The sequence below is a fragment of the Caretta caretta genome, chromosome 3 (assembly GCF_965140235.1).
Source record: "Caretta caretta isolate rCarCar2 chromosome 3, rCarCar1.hap1, whole genome shotgun sequence".
NCBI classification, from domain to species: domain Eukaryota; kingdom Metazoa; phylum Chordata; order Testudines; family Cheloniidae; genus Caretta; species Caretta caretta.
In genome coordinates, this window is record NC_134208.1 from 39,227,990 (window position 1) to 39,239,794 (window position 11,805).

Below are 11,805 nucleotides of genomic sequence, written 5' to 3' on the forward strand. Positions count from 1 at the left end.
TTGTTTTCTACTCCCCACCTGTCTGTATCCACCTGTCATTTCTTGTTGTATACTTACACTCTAAACTCCTTGGAGCAGGGACTATCTTTGTGTTCTGTGTTGATACAGCACCTAGCGCGATGGTCCTGGTCCCTAATTGGGGCTTCTAGGTAATACAAAAAAACAAATCATATATTAAAAGTGTAAGGATTGTGGAGTAATTGTTTGAAATTATTTCCTTTACTTAGAGTTGACAGCAGATTTTGGACTCACTATCTTCAGATCCACAGTACAAACCTCCTCTGCTTCAGCAGTAAGTGGTAGGGTAAAAACATACCGATATCTTCAACCTCCAGGGGGCAACTCAAAATGCACTTGCCAATGGGTTATACAACTATTGGTGAAACAGTGGTGGGACAATTGGTATCAGGGTTTCTGTTTCTGAGGGAGAGTGTGTTCTAATGGCTACAGTGAGCACCCACAGACACCTTTTTGGGAGTTGTCTATGGGGACTGAATCCAGGCTCTCTAGATGCAACAGCATGAATTTATGTCACCTGTGCTAAAGAACCAGGTCTGCTAGTATGGAGACAACAGCAGAGTCATAAACTCCTATATGTGGTTTAGTCACTAGATAGTAACATGTAGCTGCAGTGTGTGTTACATAAGTAATTTTGGATGTTCTTTTTGAGAAGCAGTATGGGAAATGAGCTAAGACACGTGTGTAGCTGGAAGCAAGCCCAACGTGAGTGAAGTTGGGGTGGATTTTGCTGGCCAATGAAGGGTCTGTCATAGCTGGTAGCTGTGAGCCCACAGCTGGACCAGGGTCACCTTTCTTTTTCGGGGACACAGAAGTGTCTGCCTCAGAGGGGACGTCATAAATATAAAGGAAAGGGTAAACACCTTTAAAATCCCTCCTGGCCAGAGGAAAAACCCTTTCACCTGTAAAGCGTTAAGAAGCTAGGATAACCTCACTGGCACCTGACCAAAATGACCAATGAGGAGACAAGATACTTTCAAAGCTGGAGGCGGGGGAGAAACAAAGGTTCTCTCTGTCTGTGTGATGCTTTTGCCGGGAACAGAAAGGAATGGAGTCTTAGAACTTAGTAAGTAATCTAGCTAGATATGCGTTAGATTCTGTTTTGTTTAAATGGCTGATAAAATAAAGCTGTGCTGAATGGAATGTATATTCCTGTTTTTGTGTCTTTTTGTAACTTAAGGTTTTGCCTAGAGGGATTCTCTATGTTTTGAATCTGATTACCCTGTAAGGTATTTACCATCCTGATTTTACAGAGGTGATTCTTTTACTTTTTCTTCAATTAAAATTATTCTTTTAAGAACCTGAATGCTTTTTTCATTGTTCTTAAGATCCAAGGGTTTGGGTCTGTGTTCACCTATGCAAATTGGTGAGAATTTTTATCAAGCCTTCCCCAGGAAAGGGGGTGTAGGGTTTGGGGAGGATTTTGGGGGGAAAGGCGTTTCCAAGCGGGCTCTTTCCCGGTTATATATCTGTTAGGCGCTTGGTGGTGGTCGCAATAAAGTCCAAGGGCAAAAGGTAAAATAGTTTGTACCTTGGGGAAATTTTAACCTAAGCTGGTAAAAATAAGCTTAGGGGTTTTCATGCAGGTCCCCACATCTGTACCCTAGAGTTCAGAGTGGGGAAGGAACCTTGACAGGAGCCCAGAGAGGGAAGTCCAGACGGAAGGTGAGGGGGGACAGGAGGGTCTGCCCACCTTTTGCAGGGAGGCTTTTCCCCAGGAAGAGGGTGAAAAATCTGCATCTAAAGTTCCAGACCCCTCACCCATGAATCAGGTTTTGAGGGAAGATAGGGGTTGGATCTCCTGGAGGGGAGAATCCACCCAGCTCACCTGTGGAGAATAAAGAGTTGGGTGACTGAGGGGATCATACCAATCCAAAGCACTCCATTAAAGAATGTTGTTCCTGCTACCCTTGTGAGAGATAACAAGGTCTCTTCAAGGCTAGGGAAAGAAAAACTTTGCATTTGGGAAGCTTCACAAGGGGGTGGGGTCCAACCCAAAGAAATTCCAGAGGGAGGGGCCGAGGCCAGGCATGGTTACAGTGCACCCTTTCCTTGCCAAAGCCTCAAACACATGCCTGAATTGAGACCCTTCTCCAAAGAGGCAGAAGAATCTGTATCGTAGCACCTACCAAGGTACACAAAGGAATTGGGAAATGCAATAGACACTAAACAAGCTAAATTGTGTGAGCAGAGCCTGTTCACCGTAGATTTGCTGTTAATTTTGTGTCTTTTGCTACTTCATCTAGGGGTCAAGACAAAGGAGTTAATACTAATGGTAAATCCTTTAAAGATGTGTGACATACCTGATTTGTAGAAAAAAAACTTTTGTACATGCTAGGGATGGTGACAAGACAGTCCCACAAGCATGTTGCTTTTCAGCTTATACCTGTAAAGAGGCTGGAAGCTTGGCACAGCAGTAAAAGCATAACAGGCCTACACTGCTGTGTGGAACGGGAAACTGAGGCACACTACCACATGGCATTGATGGCTAAATGCCAAGACACCTATACTTTAACAGACATTACTGTCTGCATTCTGTTGGCAATACTACACCACAAGTTTTCAGGCACCCGGGGACCAGAAACCCCAAACCTTGCTAGAACACCTGTTAATGACATCAAAGGGTTTAAAGGTACTGGGAGGGTGTGTGACCAGAGGAAAACAGGGATTTTACATGTACTGCCTCCACCATGGACAGTCCCCAAGACTCTGGCAGTAAGTTCAGGAGGAGGTTGTGACGTTATTGACACGAACAGTGACCGTATAGATCATTGTTGCAACCAGGATCCTATGGTTGCACCAGGTCTTGTACAGAGGAGGTCAAGTGGGGTGTCTATGAAAAGGTTGTAGTTTGCTGGTTATGATTATGCTATCTATATATGTGTATCATTTTTGTATTTGAAGTTATGAATATTGGCTATGTACTTGTTTGATTCTAAGTAGCCTCAGTGAAGCATTTGGTCAGCTTCTTGAGAAAGGACTATTCTCAGTAAGTGCCCAGTCGAGAAACACTTAACTGACAATGGACTTTGGGAGACACCAATCCACATCTGAACTTTCCTGGGAATGTTCAAACTAACCTGTAAACAATGGCACTGGCCTGCAAAAAGCTGAATCATTCATGGACATGTGACTTGCCCAGGTGGCTACAAACTCCATCTTGTTGCTGTGATTTTGCACAGGAGAACAAAGGAGTTTCTGCCCACAAGAAAATGAATATAAATGGTCCTGGAAACCCCTCCATTTTGTCTTCAGCTAGTTTGAGATGGCCTCTCCACCCACAAGAGATGCCTGAAAGAAACTGAAACAAAGGACAGTAACTACGGGGGTGTGCATGATTGCTGGACCCAGACTAGGAAGAAGTCCAGTCTGTGAAAGAAGCTTATTGAAACATCTCGGGGGGGGAGGGGGCGGGGGTGTGTGAGATTTTATCTGAAATCAGTTTCTTAATGTTTTAGGCTTAGACTTGCACATTTCGCTTTATTTTCCTTGGTAACTTACTTTGTTCTGTCTGTTATTACTTGGAACCACTTAATCCTACTATTTATACTTGATAAAATCACTTTTGCTTATTATTGAACCCAGAGTTAGTGACTAATACCTGGGGGAGAAAACAGCTGTACATATCTCTCTATCAGTGTTATAGAGGGTGGACAATTTATGAGTTTACCCTGTATAAGCTTTATACAGAGTAAAATGGGTTTATTTGGGGTTTGTATCCCGTTGGGTGCCTGGGTGCTGGAGACAGGAGCACTTCTTAAGCTGTTTTCAGTTAAGTCTGCAGCTTTGGGGCACGTGATTCAGACCCTAGGTCTGTGTTGGAGTAGACTGGCGTGTCTGGCTCAACAAGGCAGGGTTCTGGAGGCCCAAACTGACAGAGAAAATGGGCTCAGAGGTAGTCTCAGCACATCAGGTGACAGTCCTAAGGGGGTCTCTGTGACCCAACCCATCACAACGTGTACACTTTGAGTTGGTGGTGTAAATTCCAGTTGAAGGAGACATACCTGTACTCACTCTGTTGGAGCAAGCATGCTAAAAATAGAGTTTAGTTGCAGCAGCATGAGGGGAAGAAGAAGGGTTGCCAATTTTGGTTGGATGTATTCCTGGAGTCTTCATCACAGGACATAATCTTTAATTAAAGGTTAATGCTTAATTTCTGGAGACTCCAGGACAATCCTGGAGGGTTGACAACCCTAGCCAGAAAGGGCTAGTGACTCCAAATACATGCCTTTTGTCTGTTGCTGTGTCTATACTCTCTTTTTTTAGTATACCAGCTCAATCACAGCTAGCACAGGTAAACTGTACACACACACCCCACCTTGAAGTGCAGATATAACCGACTTGGGTCTGCTATTTTATAGACTTGGCTTCTATTCCCAGCTCCACTGGAAGTAACCTTAAACACACTTTCAGTTGTCTTATCTGTAGAATGGGAGAATGATCATTACTTCCCCTACAGTAGACGCATGAGGTTATAAAGGACACACAATTATGAATTACGATCATTGGAAGAGCTGGGACGAGAATTCAGTCTCCTAAATTACAACTTGGTGAATTTTCACCTAGACCACTGGACATTATGTGAAGGAGAGAGTCCCCCCCCTTTCTCTGCCTCCCACCAAAAAAATCACACTAAGGCAGGAATTTATCAAGTTTTCACAAGAGCTCCTACAGTAGAGGCCAAAACCATGTGAGTTGGCAACACTGCAAAGCACACCAAAATATGTTGTGAATTAATTTTTTCTTCAAGAAAAAAATTTACTAAATGTGTCAAGTCAAAGTATCAAAGTCCATTCAGCCTCACACACACACCTCTGGATCTCTCCTGAGCCTGGTCCCCTCTGACCTTAGGATGTTACTTCCTTTTCCTGTACCCTAGGGATTATGGAGCACTTTATTGGATAGACATTGAATTGGTTAACACTGTGTCCTACACTGGCTAGATTGTTTCCCTCCAGCTCAGCCCAGCCTGGGTGGAGGGGAACCTGGCTAGTAATGAGCCAGTAGGTTCAGTACAATATTATATTTTTATTTTTATTAATTATATGCAGTAAAAGGTGCAGCAAGTGAGGCAAGTACACAGAAGGGTCTCTGAAAGGATACAGGTTGCTACTCCAGCTCCACAACTTTGAGAGTAAAGAGAAACAATCGTTCACGATTTGAGGAATTGCTCTGAGGTAGAACCACCATCAGTAGCAGCTCATTCCCCTGCTTCTTTCCTTTGGGATATCTTCACTTAGAGGATTTTTTTCATTGGTAAATGTGTTTTCTAAAGGTAAGAAAGGAAGGATTTAGGAGTGTAATGAATTACTGCAGAGTGGTAGGAAAAATGTTTTAAGGTGAAAAATATGTAAAGGATATTTCACTGTTCCAGCAAATTAAAAAAAAAAAAAAAAGAAAGAAAAGAAAAGAAAAGAAAAGAAAGGGAAGGGAGATTATTGCATGACTCATACTCCCCAGAGTGACAGTGTCAGCAGACTTGGAATCATCCCTCATTCTTCAAAGAAACTGTGTTGCATAGGACAAACAGATGAGCAAATTGATGAGTAACTGATGAGAACTTTGATTTCTGAACATAAAACTAACAAAGAGCTCAGATTATTTTTTAATGGATAAAGAATGAGGTAATCATTAACATCCTCCTGAAAGCTGAGAGTTGCAATGAAATAAAGCAGGTGGTACACTAGACTAGTGGCCCCCAAACACAAATAGTTTTACTCGTGTTGCAATTCAAGGTTGAGAAGATTGCTTTCATGAGTCCATGGAAAGGTTACTGGACTGGGAAGCAAGAGTCCTGGGACCGAGTGCCAGTTGTGCCACTGTCATTCTGTGTACACGTGGGCAAGTCAGTCCAACTCTCAGTTTCACCATCTTTTAAACTGGGGTAACAGTACTGACCCTTCTTTCCTAACGTTTTGAAATCTATGAATGAAAAGTACTATACGAGAGCTAAACTAAGCACAGTTATATGGGCCAAATTATGATACCCCTTTCTGTTGCTAAGTAGCACTTTCATCAGGGAACAGTCCTATTGATTTCAGTGGGACTGTTTGAGGAGTAAGGTGCTACTCAATGTGAGAAAAGGTAGCAGAATCTGGCCCTTATTATTTTGGGTTTGGTACTCAAGGGTCCCTCTTCAAACCTTAGGGCCCAGTTCTTTAAACTTTATCTTGAAGAACACTTACTCTTGCAACTGCATAAGAATGGCCATGCTCAGTCAGACCAATGGTCCACTTAGCCTAATATCCTGTCTTCCAACAGTGGCCAATGCCAGGTGCTTCAGCGGCAATGAACAGAACAGGGTGATTATTGAGTGATCCATCCCCTGTCATCCAGTCCCAGCTTCTGGCAGTTGGAGGTTTAGAGACTTTGCTAATAGCTATTAATGGACTATCCTCCATGAACTTATCTACTTTTTTGAATGCAGTTATACTTTTGGCCTTCATGACATCCCATGGCAACGAGTTCCACAGGTTGATTGTGCATTGTGTGACAAAATACTTCCTTTTGCTTGTTTTAAACCTGCTGCCTATTAATTTCATCAGGTGACCTCTAGTTCTTGTGTTATATGAAGGGGTAATTAACACTTCCCTAGTCACTTTCTCCATAACGTTCATGATTTTGTAAGTAATGACTTCAGGGGTTGGCTGTGTGCTCTTGGTCAGCAGAACCACCTGATGGTGAAAGTCCCAAGGCCACTTCACCTAGTAGTTACATTTCAGGATGTGTCCATGGCAGAGAGGAGGTCGGGGAACCCAGGCCCACCCTACCACCAGGTTCCAACTCAGGGCCCTTCAAAACAGTAGCCCCATGTGTGGGGCCTACTGTCTGGTACCTGAAGCACATTCTCTTGGTTCCTTCCTACCCTTGTTCTGGTCCTTCCAGTGTTGCCATGGGTTCTACTGGGGGTCTTTCCTGTATTCCTCTCTGGTCATCTCTGGAGTCTCTTCTGCTGACAACAGCAAGTTATCACCCACAACTCCTGTGGTAAAAGAGCCTCCTGTGTCTCGGCTACCAGGCTTGGTCCTGGCCACATGGAGCCCTGGCAGTTTCCTGGCAGGAGACTGCTGCACTCAATTGCTCTCCTTCTTGGTCAGCCCAGACTGAGCTGAGCTGCTTCCTTTTTAATCTTCCCATCTCTAGGAGCATGCCTACCAGAGGTGAGGGGGCCTGGCTTCCTGTGTCCAGAGTAGCTCCTTAACCCTCACCAGTATGGGGTTGATACACCTCATCACAGTCACTTACACAATGTGACTAGTTCCAGGATCAGATTGCTATGACAAGCCTATGTGCTGGGCCCTGCTGCTTCTATTTCTAGAATATGCACAACTCAATTGGGGGCTGGTACAGCTAAGGTTTTATTCTGATTGGTAAATTACTCAGAAATGTTAAGGACCACTGTCCTACAACATAACTTTCAGCACACTACTTACTGTTGTAAAATGGAGGAGCAAGACAAATCACCGGTTTCTTGTTTGCTATGACATTACTCAGCAATATAATAACTTTTCTGGCAGGGCAATTTTTCTGTGATTATTTTCTTCACTTAAATATATTGTTCTATCTATCACAAGGACCTGACTCAAAACGCTTAATTTATCAAATACATTTAACTGATCATACAAGTAAGAGACTGATGACCCATCTCAGTTATGCACAGGTTCTGTGTAAGCCTTGCCTCACAGCTTTGATGATGTACCTCAGTCCTGAGCTGCATTATCACTGCTATTTTAGCCGTGGGAATTTCATAAGCAAGACTGACAACGCCATTACTGCTTCCATTCAATTATATTTATTTGTATGTATTGTCTTTTATGCAAAATATCTTACAACACTTTACAGTATAAGATGAAATAATATGTAATAAGGCTTTATTAAATCAGGTATGGCAAATTTTATACAAACAGCTTTGCAAAACTGTGGAGAGATAGACCAAAGGAAAAGAAAAGCTGTAACTTATAAGAGGTGCTATTGTACATAAATATCATTGTCCCCCATGCTAGTATAGGATGGAAGCAGGGTGGGATTTAGTGAGAATCTGTATAATAAAGTGAAAAGGAAGATTTTTAAAATGAGATTGGAACAGAAGAGGTCTTTCAATGGCCTTGTGACTGAGAAAGAGAAAGAACTCCAGAAGTAAACAGGGAGGTACAGAAGTAAGATTGAACTTGAACTATGGAGAACATTGAAGAAGAACCCCTGCAAAGCAATGAAACATACTCTTACCTTCAGAGTAGTTTCAGCTCTGCCATTCAGAAAGTGAAGGGCCAAGAATGAAATTTGAACTTGGATCTACTTCACAGTAATACATAGCACTAGAAGAGTGTTTCCCAACTGGTGGGCTGCAACCCCTGAGGAAGGAGGGCGAAGTGTCACATAAGGCACGTGGGGTCACAAGTCATTGAAAATTATTACAATTCTAAAACAAAGAATATAAAAATTCCAAAATAATACTGGGGTGGCCAAAATTTGGGTGCAGGGGGACATGAGGAATCAGAGGAAGACCCTGAGGACATGCAAGGGGAAGTGAAGGGCATGGGCATTGTTGTTGTTGATATATATTTTTACTCTTAGTTTTACAATAAATGTAAGAAGGTCATGAAAATTCTTGCCTCTGAATAAGGGGTCACCAACTTGAAAATATTGAGAAGCACTGCACTAGAACAAGATCCCAGTGCAGTCTACATCTCTAATCCTGCCATTGTTTGCAGCTCAAAAATATCTTGCCACTGGAATGATACATTACATTGATCTAGCATCTTTCATCTGAAGGATGAATGTATGTACATAATATAAATGACAAATTAGTGACTATTTTACTGTCTAAATACTTTGTACCTGTTACATCATATAATGAAGTCTAAGATCATCTCTGAGGTTGTAACTATTAAACAGAATCTACCTCAATATCTTACTAAAACCAGCATGGTATTCTTATTCGATTTAATGAAACTCCTGTCTCAACTGAATCTCCTTTACCCACAGATATTTTTATATATATGTAGATATATATATATATACATTGTGAAATATCCAAATTTAATTTACCTTTACTGATATTTGCTACAAAACCTTTTATTGTAGCAAAGTAGAAAAATGAGGCCAAGCAATCTATTGGCATACATTTATTCATGTAAATTTCTAACCCAAATTTGAGGGCCAAGAAGCAAATATCAAAAGGGAAATTCTGCCCCTCCATCCATGGTGTGGAGGACAGCATCTGCTTTGGAAATAGGGTTGCTCCACTGTGTAAAAGAAAGCAGGAATTGGCAAAGGTTCTCATAATCCTTGTGAGATTACAGAAACAGAAAATCCTGTATCAACCTCCATCTTAAATCTTTAACACTTCGCCTATTGTTCTGACATTCTACAGTTGTAGAGATCCTACAACATTCTCTGCGGCATCCCTGTTGCCACTTGTAGGTGGATGACTCTGTAATCCTCTCATATTGCTGTTGCGAGGTAGCAGTTGTGCTTTTTGCACTGGTCTGCACATTGTGCCCCAATTTGTTGCAGGTTCTATAGAGCTTATCTTTGATCCAACAGTCATGTGCATTGTGAGACTGTTTCCCCACAAATAGTCTTTGAGTGTAGTCCACATCATGCTTTATGCTTGACCCCGTGTTTACTTGTTGCAGCTCCCTGGCATCTTTAATTAGCTTTCTCCATTGATACAGCAATTTCTAGAGCACATTTGAGAGTCAAATCAGCTTCAGTCAATAACCATTTTTGCATTACTTCATTTTGCATGCTATACACTAACTGGTCCCTTAATGCATCATTTAAACTCTCTTCCAACTGGCAATGCTCTGTTAATTTCCTTAATTCAGCCACATGTTCAGAAATTGTTTCATTGTCTTTTGGTATTGTTTATAAAAACAAAATGCTCTGTAATCTCCAGTGGCTTTGGGGATAGGTGACTGTGTAGAATTTCCATTGTAGTCCCCATGTCAGGTTGGGGGCTTCAGGGAGCAGCTCAGTGTCTTGGAACTAGGACATAGGCAGTGAGACCTAGTGATCAGAACAGTGGGGGTCAGAACAGGAGTCAGGAGCCAGGAACCAGAGCCAGGGATCAAAGCTGGAGATAGAGTCAGGAGTCAAGCCAAGGGTCAGGGTCAGAGTCAAAGTCAGGAGTCAAGTCAAAGGTTGGAGCCAGAGTCAGTAGCCAGGGTGGGGTGTAGAAGTAGGGATCTGGAACAAGGCAGGGTACAATCTAGCAGCCAGCCAGTGACCCACCTAGTTGCTCAGACAATTCCTGTGCCTCCTTTTGGTTTAAAAAGTGAGCCTGAGCCAATCAGAGGCCAGACATCCCCTCCCATCAGGAGCTTTAGTGGGTGGTGCATCTGGTGAGCTAGGGTCTACCAGTCCATACTCCCTGCTGGTACCGGAGAGCTACTGGGTGGTGGCTGCGGTCTGGGGCCTGCAGATCTGGTTTTGAGACCCATGATCCCCCCCACACAGCAGCTCCCACAGAGAGCAGCACAGAGACTGGACCCAAAAGTGAGTCTGCCTGCCTACCAGAGCTGGAGGGAAATACAGAGACTGTGGGGACTAGACCAAGAGCCCAAACTGACAAGCAGGGCAAATAACTGGAGAGCCTGCACATGGCTGGAATATGTGAGCTGAGTGTGAGAAAGACGCCATGAACAGAAGGTTGGCTGGCTGCCATTGTGGAGATTGGAGCAGCCAGAGAAGACACAACTCCTATCTTGTTGTCTGCCAAAGAGGACTGGAGACTCCACTTGCTTCTTCATGCCAAGGTCAACGAATCAGATACAATGGTACTTCAGCCTGTCTACAGCTTGGCCCCCTACCGTATTGTGTAAAATAGCCACACACATATTTAGTAGGGACAGCAGGTTGAATTTTCACTGGTGCACACTAAGGAACCATTTGGCTTTATAAAATTGAGGCCAGGGTAGAAATAAATGGTGAGCTAAGTGACTCCTTACTGCCTGCCAGTTCTTCCACGTCTGGGACACTTGTCCCTCTCATCGGTCCTGAGACAACTGCTGAGCAGAGGAAGAGGAGGTGGCAGTGAGGCATGGCAACCTGCAATAGAAGCTGGGAACTACAACCTGGATATTAGAGTGTGATTGTGACCCAAGAACCTCTTAATGCCAGTTGGCAATGGGTGCAGAGGCTTTACAAGGGATCTCTTGAGACTGACATGAACATTCTAGGTCACCAAAGAGAGTCATGTGAAGACTCAAATAAACACCAGTGTCACACTGGTCGCCAATATCATTGTAAAATGTATGTACAGATACTGTGTAAGGAGTTATGTATATATATTGAAAATATGTTCTTAAAGTGTAAGGCAAAAAATTGGTTTTCTGTTGGACAAGAGATGTTTATCCATCCGTTTACATTATCCATCCGTTACATTACATCCGTAAATTGAGTATTGTCTCACCCACAGTCTGAACTGAATGCAAATGAAGGATTGTGAGGACTTCAGAAAGAAATCAAAAGGAGGAGAAAAATAGTGAGGGAGAGTGCCTTATTTTAAGGTGTACTTCAAAGGTTTGTTCCACTATGTTTCAGGGCCAGAGAAGACACCCAGGTACCCTTCACTAAGGACATAAAAGGACAGTGATTCTGCTGTATGTTAACAAGGTCTTAGTCAGGCTTGGTTGAAAACACTGGAGAAAACTTTGAGATAAAGTTTGTTTGTTAAAGTTTGGTCTCCAGAAAGTGTGTTATACTTTTGTTTTATCTGCAGCCATTTGTTTCCAATATTTTTACTCACTATTACCTGAATCTCTGCTCTTTTGATAATAAACT